Raw genomic sequence first — 17,213 nt, 5'->3', positions numbered from 1 at the left:
TGGGAATCAAACCCATGATCTCAGTGCTGTGAGGCAGTAATGCTAACCATTACTCTGTCTGTGCTATTGCATAAAGGTCCATGCAGATAGCAAATGTTCTTAATGGGCTGTATGCTACGGTCACCCAGCACTGTTGGCCAGGGGTCAGGAGGATGTAAAAGTGAGGAAACACAAAATATGTAAGGTTATGTGTGGACTGTACAGAGTGTATGTGTTAAGGTTATGTGGGTGGGTCCGGAACGTATAAGACCTTGCGTACACACTTTCACCTGAAGGATTGGGAAGTAGTGGTTGGGGGGGTGGGGGGGGGTGGCTGAAGTTTTGCCTAGGGTGCCAAGAAACCTTGCACCGGCCCTGTGTACTCCTCCTATATAATACTGCTGGTCCCCAGTCCCCACAATAAAGCAGTGTGAGCACAGATATATGCAGCACACTGAGCACAGATATGGAGCGTTTTTCAGGCAAACAACGTATACTGGTGGTCACTGGTCAGCAAAACTCTGCACTGTACTCCTCCTATATAATACTGCTGGTCCCCAGTCCCCACAATAAAGCAGTGTGAGCACAGATATATGCAGCACACTGAGCACAGATATGGAGCGTTTTTCAGGCAGACAACGTATACTGGTGGTCACTGGTCAGCAAAACTCTGCACTGTACTCCTCCTATATAATACTGCTGTTCCCCAGTCCCCACAATAAAGCAGTGTGAGCACAGATATATGCAGCACACTGAGCACAGATATGGAGCGTTTTTCAGGCAGACAACGTATACTGGTGGTCACTGGTCAGCAAAACTCTGCACTGTACTCCTCCTATATAATACTGCTGGTCCCCAGTCCCCACAATAAAGCAGTGTGAGCACAGATATATGCAGCAAACTGAGCACAGATATGGAGCGTTTTTCAGGCAGACAACGTATAATACTGGTGGTCACTGGTCAGCAAAACTCTGCACTGTACTCCTCCTATATAATACTGCTGTTCCCCAGTCCCCACAATAAAGCAGTGTGAGCACAGATATATGCAGCACACTGAGCACAGATATGGAGCGTTTTTCAGGCAGACAACGTATACTGGTGGTCACTGGTCAGCAAAACTCTGCACTGTACTCCTCCTATATAATACTGCTGGTCCCCAGTCCCCACAATAAAGCAGTGTGAGCACAGATATATGCAGCACACTGAGCACAGATATGGAGCGTTTTTCAGGCAGACAACGTATAATACTGGTGGTCACTGGTCAGCAAAACTCTGCACTGTACTCCTCCTATATAATACTGCTGGTCCCCAGTCCCCACAATAAAGCAGTGTGAGCACAGATATATGCAGCACACTGAGCACAGATATGGAGCATTTTTCAGGCAGACAACGTATACTGGTGGTCACTGGTCAGCAAAACTCTGCACTGTACTCCTCCTATATAATACTGCTGGTCCCCAGTCCCCACAATAAAGCAGTGTGAGCACAGATATATGCAGCACACTGAGCACAGATATGGAGCGTTTTTCAGGCAGACAACGTATAATACTGGTGGTCACTGGTCAGCAAAACTCTGCACTGTACTCCTCCTATAATACTGCTGGTCCCCAGAATAAAGATATTTGCACTGCAGCCCCCTGAAACAAAGTGAGAGGACACCAGCCACGTCCTCTCACTATCATTTCCAATGCACGAGTGAAAAATGGCGGCGACGCGCGGCTTTATATAGATTCCGAATCTCGCGAGAATCCGACAGCGGGATGATGACGTTCGGGCGCGCTCGGGTTAACCGAGCAAGGAGGGAGGATCCGAGTCTGCCTCGGACCCGTTCGGGGGGGTTCGGATTCCGACGAACCGAACCCGCTCATCACTAATAATACTGTCCTCCTACTATATAATACTGGTGGTCCCCAGTCCCCACAGTAAAGCACACTGAGCACAGATATTTGCAGCACACTGAGCACAGATATGGAGCATTTTTCAGGCAGAGAACATAGATATTTTCAGCACACTGAGCACAGATATTTGCAAGCACACTGAGCACAGATATTTGCAGCACACTGAGCACAGATATTTGCAGCACACTGAACACAACTGAGAGAACGCTGCACGTCCTCTCCCTATCATCTCCAATGCACGAGTGAAAATGTAGGCGACGCGCGGCTCCTTATATAGAATACGAATCTCGCGAGAATACGACAGCGGGATGATGACGTTCGGGCGCGCTCGGGTTAACCGAGCAAGGCGGGAAGATTTGAGTCTGCCTCGGAACCGTGTAAAATTGGTGAAGTTCGGGGGGGTTCGGATCCCGAGAAACCGAACCCGCTTATCTCTAATACTAGGATTATTGAATGGATAAGATCTTGGTTGCAGGATAGAAAACAGAGTTGTGGAGTGCATTCACAGGAGGGAAATGTTACCAGGGGAGTACCCCAGGGATCTGTACTTGGACAAGTGCCTTTTAATATCTTTTTTGGTGACATTGCAAACGGCGTTAAAGGGAAAGTATGCCTTTTTGCAGATGACACAAAGGTATGCAACAGGGTAGACACAACAGGTGGGGTAAAACAAATGATTGAGGATCTAGTTAGACTAGAGGAATGGTCAAGAGTGTGGCAATTACAGTTTAATGCAAACATATGCAAAATCATGCACTTGGGTCTCAAAAATCCAAAGGCTAACTATAGTATTAATGGCACTATATTGGAAACTGCTGAGGAAGAAAGGGATCTAGGAGTCACTATATCAGGTGACTTAAAGGCAGGTAAGCAATGTAACAAAGCAATGAGGAAGGCTAGTCAGATGCTTGGCTGCATTGGGAGAGGAATCAGCAGCAGACAGAAAGAAGTAATAATGCCACTGTATAGGTCATTGGTATGGCCTCTTCTAGAATACTGTGTTCAATTCTGGAGGCCATATCTTCAAAAGGATATTATTATTTTGTAATTATTATTATTATTGTTATATTAATACAGTAGCGGCTATACAAAGAAGGGCAACTAAAATGATGCATGGCCTACATCACAAAACATACCCAGAAAGACTAAGAAATCTCAAAATGTATAGTTTGTAGCAGATAAGAGAAAGGGGGCACATGATAGAAACTTTCACATATAGCAAGGGATTTAACAAAGTCCCAAAGTCCAGGAGGGAAATATTCTCCAAATGAAGAGAAGCAACAGGACACAAGGACATGCACTGAGACTGGAGGGGGGGAGTTTTAGGGAAAATTTTAGGAAAAGCCTCCCATTAGAGGTGGTAGAGGCTAAGACAGTAAAGCAATTTAAACATGCATGGGATAATTAGATATAAGGATAGCCTTACATAGAAATAAGGATCAAATAAGGTTTGAGATAAAAAATATGGTAAAAAAAAAAAAATGGGCAGACTAGATGGGCCAAGTGGTTCTTATCTGCCGTCAAATTCTATGTTTCTATCTAAGGCCCCTGAAATATATTATTTTGCAGCCCACTGACTTCATTTTTTTATTTCCTAAATCAGTAAAATTCATTAATAAAAATCTGGTTTTACCAAAAATATCAGCCGTGACCTAAATATCCGTTTGTTGGATGGAAAGTACCACTCTTGTGACCCATATCCCTCTGTTCTTGTTGTATATCTGAAGTGATACACTTCTTCTTTGGCTGCAAAGCCTAGTAAACTGCACAATGGGGGTCATTCCGACCCGTTCGCACGCAATGGTTTTTCGCTGCAGTGCGAACGGGTGCAGAATGCGCATGCGTGGCGGGCACAGTGCGCGTGCGTGATGTTGCCCGGCGACAGGGGTCACCGGGTTACGTTGCGATTGACAGGAAGGAGGCGTGGCAGGGCGGATCCAGACCGTTGGAGAGCGTTTTCGGGGAGTGGTGAGTAAAACGCAGGTGTGTCCAGGACAACGGAGGGCGGAGATGTGACGTCAAAGCCAGGCCCATCATCGCTGGATCCATCGCACAGGGTAAGTATGTCCAGGGCTGGTCAAGTTCTGCTTGAAATATTTTTAGCTTAGCAGGACTGCACAAGCGATCGCAGCCCTGCTAAGCTAAAATACACTCCCCCATAGGCGTGGACTAATGATCGCAGCAGCAGCTAAAAGTTGCTGGCTGCGATCACCTCAGAATGACCCCCAATAGTATCAGGGCCAGTTGTAGACTAAGTGGAGCCCAGGGTGGAAATTTCATTTGCCCCCCCCCCCCAAAAAAAAAGAAAGAAAAAAGGAACACATCTTAGTTTGAGCAGAACAATATGTGGTGCAAGCCAGGGTGCAGGTCAGAATGATTTTCTGACCTTTTTGCTTTTCTTTTTTTAACCATATTGCATACTTTTTCCTGCATTTTTGCGTCTTAATTGAATAATGGTGCACTGAGTACTTGGGATTGGTATTGTAATTGACCCTTCGATACACTACACTACATCAGTGACCCCTCTATACTTTACACTACATCCCTGACCCTTCTATGTCCTATACTACATACCTGACCCCTCTATACCTTACCCTATGTCCCTAACCCCTCTACTATACACTACAGTACATCCCTGACCCAGGGCCGGTGCAAGATCTCTTTGAACCCTAGGCAAAGATTCAGACTAGCGCCCCTTAACTTGCAACCCCCCCCCCCTCACCCACCCACCCCCTGGGGAGCTCTAGGTGGTCACTAGGTGGGCTGGGGTGAATTGCATCATTAGACATATACCATACCTCCCAACTGTCCCGATTTTCGCGGGACAGTCCCGTTTTTTGGGGACTGTCCACTTTTCGTAGGCCACGCCCCCTTTTCGGGAGCGCGCGACGAAGCCGCGCGTGTGTCCCTCTTCAGGTAGGGTAAAAGTTGGGAGGTATGCAGAGAAAAGTGACAAAACTCAAAGAATTTTAAAGTGATAAAGTGTATTGTAAAAAAAGTGTAAAAGGAGGAGGTCGCATAAAGAGAAATCCTTCAGTTTTTTGCTAGATGAATTCAGTGTCGCCCCCCAAGGGCCAGCGCCCCTAGGCAGCTGCCTGAAGCTGCCTAATGGTAGAGCCGGCCCTGCCCTGACCCCTCTTTACCTTACATTACTGTACATCCCTGTACCCTCTATACCTTACACTACATCCCTGACCCCTCTATACCTTACACTACATCACTGATCCCTGTATACCCTACTCCACATCACTACACCATTCACTATATTACTGACTTCTCTATACCTTACACTACATCACTGATCCCTCTACACCCTTTACTACATCAAGTAACCTTATAACCAGGCAGAGTCGGCCTTAGGCATAGGCAAACTAGGCAATTGCCTAGGGCATTTGATATGCCTAGGGGCATCAGCAGCTTCTGCTGATTAAAATGATATGCGGCATGCCTATATTCTGTGTGTAGCATTTCATATGCAGATACAGCCACAGTCGCTCAAGAATATAGGCATGCCACATATCATTTTAATCAGCAGAAGCTGCTTGTGTAGCCAAGCCACAAAGCAGTGCAAATAAGATGCATTTTTCATAAAAAAAAGGTGCCCGACGTTAGCATTGAGACAAGATTTATGAGGACACATTTGTATCCAAGCAGTGGCAGAGATCACAGTGTAAGCAGCAGTGTGAGTGCTGTGTGCATGTGAGTGGGTTGGCTGTGCAATAGTGTTCGGAATATGTGTAAGGAGCATTATGTGTGTCATGTAAAAATGCATTAATAATGTGCAACATATGTGTAAGGGGGCACTATGTGTGTCATTATGTGTATAAGGGCATTAATAATGTGCGGCATATGTGTAACAGGGTACTACTGTATGTGTGTCATTATGTGTATAGGGGCACTAATAATGTGCAGCAAATGTGTAGGGGGCACTATGTGTGTCATTATGTGTATAAGGGCATTAATAATGTGCGGCATATGTGTAAGGGACATTATGTGTAAAAGGGCATTAATAAAGGTTGTTATAATGTGTAAGGTGCATTATGTTTATAAGGACATTAATAATGTGTCTCATATGTGTAAGGGGCATTACTGTGTGAAATTATGTGTATAAATGCATTACTAATGTGTGGCATTATGTATATAAGGTGCTCTACTATGTGGCGTTGTGTATAGAAAGGTCACTACTGTGTTGTCTAATGTCAATGAAGAGCAATACAGTGTGATGTAATGTGAATAAGGGCCTCTACTGTGAGGAGTAACGTTTAAGGTAAAGTAATACTACTGTGGGATGTAATATGAATTATGGACACTATCACATGATCAAATGTGAATAAAGTTGCAGTACTGTGTGGCGTAATTGGAATTGGGGTTACTATTGTGGGGCTATGCCCCTTGCCAGCAAAAAAAACACCCCTTTTTGGACTGTGCGCAAAATGTGCGAACTGTTCCTATTTAAAATATAGGGGGTACAAACCCCAAAATAAGGACTGCTATGGGTGAGGGGTGATGGTGCTGGGAAAGAAGTGCAAGGTCAGAGGCGGAACCAGAGGTTGTGCTAGGGGGCACCAGCCAAAATCTTGCCTAGGGCTCCATATTGGTTAGGGCCGGCTCTGTAACCAGGGACGCAGTGGCGTAAGTTCGTCACAGTTGCCCGGAGGCAAGTTCATAGCAGTTGCCCCCCCCTTATATTTAGATAAATATATGTATGTATGTATGTGTGCGTGTGTGCGTGTGTGCGTGTGCGTGTGTGCGTGTGCGTGTGTGTGTAGTGTTCTGAATTTTTTTTTTTAATATACTGTATATATAGTTACATTTCATTGTCTTTTATTTTAGAACCCACTGACAGCAGACACTTTAATGATGGAGCTATTTGCTCCAGTACAGGAAGCATGAGAATTGTAACTATATGAAGTTATGTGTAATTGTCAGAGAAGTAACTTCATATAGTGAAAAGATAGCGGCAGCCATCAATTAACTTACTTCAATGGTGTCACAGAATTGGGGGAGAAGAGCCCCCCTTCAGAGTAGGAGCCCGGCGGCAGATGACTCCGTTGCCTCCCAGAGTTCTGCCTCTAACCCAACACTATATCACTGACACCTGTGTACCCGACACTATATCACTGACCCCTTTATACCTTACACTATATCACTAACCTCTCTATACCCTACACTACATCACTGAACCCTGTATACCCTCACTATGTCACTGATACCTCCAGGGGCAAATCAGAAAATAATGACAGGGGGTACCATGATAGGGGATGCAGTCAGTGGTAATAGGGGCCCACAGGTTGGGCTATGACTCAGTCTCCATGGTAACGGTAACCATCCGGATGATGCATGCGGAGATGATGCATGCGGAGTGACGTTAACCATACCTGGTGCCTGTGTTCCCTCTGCCCCACTGACATATACCCCAGCTGCTCCCTATCTTTGTCCTCTCCGCCCCCTTCCCCAGCCCCGCCTGCCTGTGCCCTCCCTGACATATACCCCAGCTCCCTCAGTGCATGTGTCCCCTTAGCCTCCAGACATATACACCAGCTCTCCTGGTACCTGTGTCCTCTCTGTCCACCTCCCTGACATATACCACAGCTCACCCTTGCCTGTGTCCTCTCTTCCCCCCTGCCTGACATATGTGTGATACCCGACAGGGACCACTTCGCTTTTAATATGGATTACAGTTGGACGCATAGATGACCATGGCAAAAAGGGGGTTAATGAGCTGAATTCTCTTCAGTGACACCAGCCACAGTTATGACTAGAACACTGGAGGCGTCTAGGACCTCGGGCTGGCCTGCAGTATCAGCAGTGAACAGGAGCCAGAGACTTCAGGGATTGGCTAGAGTGGGACGGGAAGAAGCGGAGGCGGAGTTGCCAGGGCCGAAACTAGGGTTTCTGTCACCCAGGGCAAGACAGTAATTTGGCGACCCCCCCTCCACCGCCCCGTTATACAGAAATACATCCTCCCATACATGTACACACCATCAATAATACACAGTACGGTACATATCTACACAGCCCCTGAATATACACATACTACCAAAATTAACATATATACGTGCCCCTGTATATACACATACCCCAATATACACATACCCCAATATACTGTGATTAAATAACCCCTCCTATACATACAAATGAAGTACGCACCCCGGGTACTCCAGCATACACACACAACACCGGGTTACGCTGCACTGCTCCAGTACACACACACAGGGTTACACTGAACTGCTCCAACACATGCACACACACACACAGGGTTACACTGCACTGCTCCAACACACGTACACACAGGGTTACACTGCACTGCTCCAACACACACACACACACACACACACGGTTACACTGCACTGCTCCAGTACACACAGAGGGTTGCACTGCTCCAGCAGACACAAACTGGGTGACACTGAACTGCTCCAGCACATGCACACACACACACACACAGGGTTACACTGCACTGCTCCAACACACACACACACACACACACACACACAGGGTTACACTGCACTGCTCCAACACACATACCCACAGGGTTACACTGCACTGCTCCAACACACACACACACACACACGGTTACACTGCACTGCTCCAGTACACGCACAGGGTTACACTGCACTGCTCCAGCAGACACACACTGGGTAACACTGAACTGCTCCAGCACATACACACACACACACACACACACACACACACACACACACGGTTACACTGCACTGCTACAACACGTGCACACAAAGGGTTACACTGCACTGCTCCAACACACATACACACAGGGTTACACTGAATTGCTCCAACACACACACACACACACACACACACACACACACACACACAGGGTTACACTGCACTGCTCCAACACATGTACACACAGGGTTACACTGCACTACTCCAACCCACATACACACGGGGTTACACTGAACTGCTCCAGCACACACACTCACACACAGGGTTACACTTAACTGCTCCAACACACATACACACAGGGTTACACTGCACTGCTTCAACATACACACACAGGGTTACACTGCACTGCTTCAACACATGCACACACACATAGGGTTACACTGCACTGCTCCAACACACATACACACACAGGGTTACACTGCACTGCTCCAACACACATACACACAGGGTTACACTGAACTGCTCCAGCACACATAACCACAGGGTTACACTTCACTGCTCCAACACACATACACATACACATAGGGTTACACTGCACTGCTTCAACATACACACACAGGGTTACACTGCACTGCTCCAACACATGCACACACACATAGGGTTACACTGCACTTCTCCAACACACACACACACACACACACACACACACACACACACGGTTACACTGCACTGCTCCAACACACATACACACAGGGTTACACTGAACTGTTCAAGCACACATACACACAGGGTTACACTGCACTGCTTCAACACACACACACACACACACACACACACACACACACACACACACACACACACACACTCAGGGTTACACTGCACTGCTCACACACATTAGGTTAAAGTACACTGCACACACACATATTGTACATATATAGCTGCCCGCCTCTCCCTACCTACTTTTAGTGTTGATCTGCTGTGTCAGTCAGGGCCCCCTCCTCTCCATTTCCAAAGCGCGCTGTCTCAGTCACACACACAGCGCTGGCAGAAGCGACGGCTGTGTTACTTTCCGGGAAGCAGCTCTAGCCTCTACGGAAGCGTCCTGGCGCAGCGGAGCGGGACGGCGCCTCTTCAACCCTGCGCCGTCCTGCACTGGTAGTTCCCGCTTACTGCCTCGCGCCGGCGCCCTCTCCTTTTCCGCACCCAGGTCGCGTGCCCCCCTAGCCCTCCCCCCTAATTGCGTCTCTGGAGTTGCCACCTAAGTTGCGCTGAGGAGATTCCTGAGGTCAAGGAGTACACTGAGGGGACGGAGTAGCTGCTGTGTAAAAAGAGCCGCCTCCTTGACACGGGAAACAGAGCTCAGGAGGCTGCGCTACAAGAGATCGGTGAATGTAGGAGCCGCCGGGAACAGCCACGCTATTAAGGTAATATACCTGATCACGGAGGAGCCTAACGGAGGGAGACTCCAGAGCGGACACAGCAGGTACCATACTATGGGGATTTCTGTGCGCATCACCCACAGTCGGGAATCACAATGGGGAAGCTTGAGATGAGAGGAACAGAGAGAGAGTTGTCCTAGCGTATCTCAGCTACAGTCAATGACAGTCATAGCCACCACCTGTCAGGTGTTAGCTCCTCAGCGTGAGCCAGAGACTGTACCCAGCCCACAGCCTACTTTAGAAACTGAGCGGATAGGGAAACAGTCAAGCCAGGGAGTAGCTGTACAGGAGCCCCGTGAGGGAAGTTATTGCTGCACAATCCTCCCTCCACTCTTAATAAAGAGAGATCTCATATCCTGTCAGCTGTCAGGAGTAACCCTACCGGAGTACAGAGACAAACAAGGTCGGACTGGCCCACAGGGGTACCAAGGAAACCACCGGTAGGCCCCACTGCCTGAGGGCCCACTCCTTCCTCTAGGGATCAGGTTCCAGATTGTGCACTTGTATTATACATGGTAGATATGTTGCATTACAGTGCACTAAACTATTGTGTATTTCAAGCCTATGTGGAGGCTGATCACACCCCTTTTTAGGCTGGCCGCACCCCTAAGTATGGGCCCATATCACTGCATTCCCCCGGTGGGCCCTTCATGCCCCAATCCGACACTGGAGACAAACCCTCCTCTCTCACCATACCGTGTCACATAGAGACTAGCCACGGTGTTCACGTAAGCCACTGATTATATAAGTAGTGGAAAGGGAGAGGCTCACCTCAGTTAAGGAGAACCATTTCCGTCAGTTAAAACTAAGCCGCTTCACTAAAGTAACTACTTGACTGTATCTTATACCGTTGAACGCAATTGCTTTATTTACTGCTCTTTCAAACGACAGCACTTCTGTTATGGGCCCTCATTCCGAGTTGATCGCTAGCTACTGTTGTTCGCTGCGTAGTGATTAGTTAAAAAAACAGCAAAACTAATGCACCGCAATGCGCACACGCGGCGTACGGGTACAAACAGCATCGTGGTTTTGCACAGGTTCTAGCAACGCTTTCAGTTGCACTGGCGAACGCAGGGAGATTGACAGGAAATGGGAGTTTCTAGGTGTCAACTGTTTTCTGGGAGTGTTTGGAAAAACGCAGGCGTGGCCAGGCATTTGCTGGGTGGGTATCTGACGTCATTACCGTGTCATTCGTTGCAGCAATCATCGCACAGAATAAGTAACTACAGGGCTGGTCTTGTTCTGCACAAAATGTGTTTGCTGCCACTCGGCTGCCACTTGCTACCTTCTGCAAGCTTGCTACCCAGCAGATAACTGAACTGCATTATTCTGTCCCCTCCCCTGCTTTAACCCATTCTCAGATGCTCGCATAGAAAAATACTGAACAGCATGCTGCATGGCTACAGTGAAAGTATTCGCAGCGCTTCATTTTTTCCACATTTTGTTATGTGAAAGCCTTATTCCAAAATTGGATAAATTAATTTTTTCCGTCAAAATTCTACGCACAATGGGGATCATTCCGAGTTGTTCGCTAGCTGCTTTCATTCGCTACGCAGCGATCAGGCAAAAAAAAGGCACTTATGCGCATGCGTATGCGCACGTGCGTCATACTATTACAACGAACTATGTAGTTTCACACAAGATCTAGCAAATCTTTTCAGTCGCACTATTGGCCGCAAAGTGATTGACAGGAAGAGGGCGTTTCTGGGTGTCAACTGACCGTTTTCAGGGAGTGTTCGAAAAAACACAGGCGTGTCAGGAAAAATGCAGGCATGGCAGGGCGTGTTCGTGATGTCAAAACAGGAACTGAACAGTCTGAAGAGCTCACAAGCGCTAAGTAGGTCTGAAGCTACTCTAAAACTGCACAAAATTATTTTGTAGCCACTCTGCGATCCTTTCGTTCGCACTTCTGCTAAGCTAAAATAAACTCCCAGTGGGAGGCGGCATAGCGTTTGCACGGCTGCTAAAAACTGCTAGCGAGCGAACAACTCGAAATGACCACCAATACCCCATAATGACAACGTGAAAAAAGTTTTTTTGAGACGTTTGCAAATTTATAAAAAATAAAAACTAAGAAATCACATGTACATAAGTATTCACAGCCTTTGCTCAATAGTTTGTTGATGCACCTTTGGCAGCAATCATAGCCTCAAGTCTTTTTGAATATGATGCCACAAGCTTGGTACACCTATCATTGGGCAGTTTCACCCATTCCTCTTTGCAGCACCTCTCAAGCTCCATCAGGTTGGATGGAAAGCGTCGGTGCACAGCCATTTTCAGATCTCTCCAGATGTTCAGTCGGATTCAAGTCTGGGCTCTGGCTGGTCCACTCAAGGGCATTCACAGAGTTGTCCTGAAGCCAGTCCTTTGATATCTTGGCTGTGTGCTTAGGGTCATTGTCCTGCTGAAAGATGAATCGTTGCCTCAGTCTGAGGTCAAGAGTGCTCTGGAGCAGGTTTTCATCCAGGATGTCAAATGAAGGGAACTTGGCCTAGGAAATACTATTTGTACATGGACAGGTAATTAGCTGGATAACAGGGTACAATGAGTAGTGGTCAACTGGATGTTCTCCAGCTGGGCACCAGTAGTCAGCGAAATACCACAAGGGTCCGTACTTGGGGGGCAATTCCAAGTTGATCGCAGCAGGAATTTTGTTAGCAGTTGGGCAAAACCATGTGCTCTGCAGGGGAGGCAGATATAACAAGGGGAGTCAGAACATTTATAGGTTGGGGGGGCAAGATAGATCCTCATTTTGGCGCCCCTGGGGGCGGAGCCAACAGGGAGGAAGAGGCGATACTATGCGGATGAAAAGGAGGCTGCACCACGGTGGGGAGGAGGCCGCACCATGTAGATGGAGGCCGGGAGTCCCACTGACGGAGGTGCTGCGATGGGGAAAGGAGGAGCATGTGACTGCAGCATTGCGCTGGCAAGCACCATTATGTAGGTGAGGCTGGCCCCCAGGACCTCAGGGGAGCAGGCAAGGTCTGCAACAGAAATATTGGGGCCCAGTACGCAGATATCTCTGGGCCCCCTTCCCCATCTCGACCCCATACATCCCCATTCACTGCCAATACAATTTCCCTTAGGGGAGCAGGAGAGACAGGGGAGTAAGAGAGAAACAAAGAGGGTGTCGGCAAGAGAGAGAGAGAGGAGCAAGAGAGAGTGTCAGGGAGAGAGGTGCAAGAGGAGAGAGAGTGTTAGGGAGAGCGAGCATACGTGCACGCAGGGAGGTTCTGAGTACTTAAAAAAAAACATGCCACCAATCATGGCATGTAGGGGGACTCCTCTCAGGCTGATCTCCCGTGGTGGAGCTGAGAGGTGAGAGCCTGGTGCATGGTAGTGGTGCAGTCTTCCGTATCTTCACTCCCTTCCACAGCACTGACTTCAGAGCAGCAAGGTGATGTGTCCATGGCAGGGGCAGGTGGGCACCGGTATTTAATAATGAATTAAGCTCTCCTTGACCAGCATGAGTGCAGGGACCGTGGCGGGGGCAGGGGTGATAGTGAGGAATGATCATGGTGCCAGCCTGTGTACTGTCTATGTGGTGGTTGCGGTGCCTGTGTGCTGTCAGTTCCTGGAGGGGAGGGTGGGGGTCTTGGTGCCTGTGCTGCCGGTCTAGCGAGACCATATTATTATTTCTTTTACATATATTATATATATATATATATATATATATATATATATATACTGTAATATACGATATAGATATATATATAATATGAGGCATATGTATGAGCCGAAATTCACATTATAGCACACAGTATGAGCCGAAATTTACATTATAGCACACGATATGAGCCGAAATTCACATTATACCACACGGTATGAGCCGAAATGCACATTATAGCACATGGTATGAGCCGAAATTCACATTATACCACACAGAATGAGCTGAAATTCACATGGTATGAGCCAAAATTCACATGGTATGAGCAAAAATTCACATTATAGCACACAGTATGAGCTGAACTTCACATTATAGCACACGGTATGAACCGAAATTCGCAATACACCACATGGTATGAGCCGAAATTCATATTATAGCACATGGTATGAGCCGAAATTCACATTATAGCACATGGTATGAGACGAAATTCACATTATAGCACACGGTATGAGCCGAAATTCGCATTACACCACACGGTATGAACCGAAATTCACGTTATAGCACATGGTATGAGCCGAAATTCACATTATAGCACATGGTATGAGCCGAAATTCACATTATAGCACACAGTATGAACCGAAATTCACATTATATCACACAGAAAGAGCTGAAATTCACATTATAGCACACTGAAAGAGCTGAAATTCACATTATAGCACATGGTATGAGCCGAAATTCACATTATAGCACACGGTATGAGCCAAAATTCGCATTACACCACACGGTATGAGCCGAAATTCACGTTATAGCACATGGTATGAGCCGAAATTCACATTATAGCACATTGTATGAGCCGAAATTCACATTATAGCACACAGTATGAGCCGAAATTCACATTATAGCACACAGTATGAGCCGAAATTCACATTATAGCACACAGTATGAGCCGAAATTCACGTTACACCACACAGAATGAGCCAAAATTCACGTTACACCACACAGAATGAGCCAAAATTCACATTATACCACACAGAATGAGCCGAAATTCACATTATACCACACAGAATGAGCCGAAAATTTACATTATAGCACACACAATGAGCCAAAATTCACATTTCAGGGAGAATGACAGCAGGGACATAGGTACAGGGAGAGGGGGGTGTAGTATGGTATGCCAGTGGCCAGGCTCCCAGCGGCCAGCATACTGGCGCCGGAATCCCGACCGCCGTCATACCGACAGCTGGGCGAGCGCAAATGAGCCCCTTGCGGGCACGGTGACACGCTACGCTATTTATTCTCCCTCCAGGGGGTTCGTGGACCCCCAAGAGGGAGAAAAGGAATTGGGATTCCAGCGCCGGTATACTGTGCACTGGACTGGGATTCCAACAGCAGAGAACCTACATACCATCCGGGAGAGGGACAGGGAGAGTGACAGAGGGTCAGGGAGAGTGACAGAGGGAGCGGGACATAGGGACAGTGAGAGTGACAGAGGGACAAGGAGAGTGACAGAGGGACAGGGAGAGAGGGTTTGGAGAGTGACCGTAGGGACAAAGGGAGAGAGGAATGCAGCACAGTAAAATTATCTATTGAGCAGCGGCGATGCGGAGGAGGCTGTGGTCTGCAGTGCGGTGGATGAGGAGTCTGTGGTCGGTGCGTGGCAGTGGAGGCTGTGGGCGTTGGAGATGATGCGGAGGAGGAGGCTGTGGGAGTTGGCGGAGGTGCAGAGGAGACAGAGGGCGGCGGTGATGCAGCGGAGGAGGCAGAGGGCGGCGACGGTGCTAGAGAGGAGGTGGCTGAGGTCGGCGACCTTTGGTGCTTTTCCTATGACCGCCACTACTATTTCAAATCTGCCACGGACTGGCAGCCAGTCAGGAGCGGCTGCACGGCTGATCTTGATTGGCTGCCAGTTCGAAAGAGGTCTGTGACATGCGGATGCGGTGGCTTGGATCTACTTCAGTCAGTTCTGCCCACTTTGAGCACTGTAATATATATATATATATATATATATATATATATATATATATATATATATATATATATATATATTTATTTATTTTGATTTTTTTTTATATGATGTACATATATGGACCCCCCCCCTCTTACAAATCCTGCACTTGCCAGAGGGGGAGAGAGAGGGAGTGGGAGCGGGCGGGAGATACTCTTACCTGACAGACACAACCAAGTCCCCAGCCACAGGTCTGTAATCAAAGGCAGGCACTTCTCGGCATTAGGCCACGCCCCCTCACCACCCGCGAATCGCGGCACTTTTCTGGGGCCGTGAACCAGCCCTGGTAAGGGGAGGGGGGGAGTGGGCGGTGGCCAGCCCCATTGAACTGGGTCGAGGAGGGTCTGCACACAGGCGCATCCTGCCGCTGCTGCTCAGTCCCTGCACGGAGGTTGTGATGTGCGGTCTTTCAGCTGACCGCACATCACTCCTCCTGTATATCGGCAGTGGCACCTCTCATATTTTTTTGGGGGGGGAGCTGCCCCCTTGCCCCCCCCAGTTCCGACGCCTCTCTGGATATAACATGTGCAGAAAGAGTTAGATTTGGGTGGGTTATTTTGTTTCTGTGCAGGGTAAATACTGGCTGCTTTATTTTTACACTGCAAATTAGATTGCAGATTGAACACACCCCACCCAAATCTAACTCTCTCTGCACATGTTACATCTGCCTCCCTTGCAGTGCACATGGTTTTGCCCAACTGCTAAAAAATTCCTGCTGCGATCAACTTGGAATTACCTCCATGGCCCGCTACTGTTCAATATATTTATTAACGATCTAGGACTAGGCCTGGGAAGCACAGTGTCAATCTTTACACAGGGGCGGATCCAGAAGAAAATGATAGGGGGGGCACCATGGAAGGGGCAAGTGTATTTGCGTGCGGCTTCGGTGCATGCGCTTCCAGAAATGGGGTATGTCCCCACTACAAGGGGCAGCGTGTGAGGGGCAGGGGGCAGCGTGTGAGGGGCAGCACGTGAGGTGCAGGGGGCAGCGTGTGAGGGGTAGGGTGAAGGGGGCAGTGTGTGAGAGGCAGGGTGCAGGGGGAAGCGTGTGAGGGGCAGGGGGCAGTGTGAGAGGGTCAGGGTGCAGGGGGCAGCGTGTGAGGGGCAGGGTGTGAGGGGCAGGGGGCAGCATGTTAGGTGCAGGGGGAAGGGAGAGGGACAGTGTATAGGGGGCAGTGTGTGAGAGGCAGGCTGCAGGGGGAAGCTTGTGAGGGGCAGGGGGCAGCGTGTGAGGAGCAGGGGGCAGGGTGTGAGGGGCAGGGGGCAGCGTGTGAGGTGCAGGGGGCAGCATGTTAGGGGCAGGGTGCAGGAGGCAGTGTGTGAGGGGCAGGGGCCAGGAGGAAGCGTGTGAGGGGCAGGGTGTGGGGGCAGTGTGTGAGAGGCAGGGTGCAGTGTGTGAGGGGCAGGGGGCAGTGTGTGTCAGTGTGGGGTTGAAGAGAACTCTCATATGTGGGCTGCTGCCAGGGTAGTGAGTAGTGAGCTGATCACAGGGGCTGCCTCTCAGCATCAAAGCTGGCAAGCCCCCCTCCTGCTTACCTAAGCCTGCTTCCTGGCACAAGTGTCCAGGCTCAGCAGCTGAGGTCGGAAGCTGTTTCTCAGCCATCATACCCGCCACAGTCCCGCACTCCGTAGCAGCTCCGGTCTTCAATGAGGCAACGTGG

General features: G+C 48.6%; 1 long non-coding RNA gene across 1 annotated transcript in view; it reads right to left on the bottom strand.

Moving 5' to 3' along the window:
- Positions 1-9,709, bottom strand: part of LOC135056456 (uncharacterized) — an 88,184-nt gene extending 78,475 nt beyond the window's left edge. The window contains exon 1 of the long non-coding RNA XR_010243984.1: positions 9,462-9,709. This is a non-coding gene — a long non-coding RNA (uncharacterized LOC135056456). The remainder of the gene's footprint in view (positions 1-9,461) is intronic.
- Between the last annotated feature and the right edge of the window lie 7,504 nt (positions 9,710-17,213).

This window comes from Pseudophryne corroboree, chromosome 1 (genome assembly GCF_028390025.1).
Source record: "Pseudophryne corroboree isolate aPseCor3 chromosome 1, aPseCor3.hap2, whole genome shotgun sequence".
Lineage (NCBI taxonomy): Eukaryota > Metazoa > Chordata > Amphibia > Anura > Myobatrachidae > Pseudophryne > Pseudophryne corroboree.
This window is presented reverse-complemented; position numbering and strand designations above follow the sequence as displayed.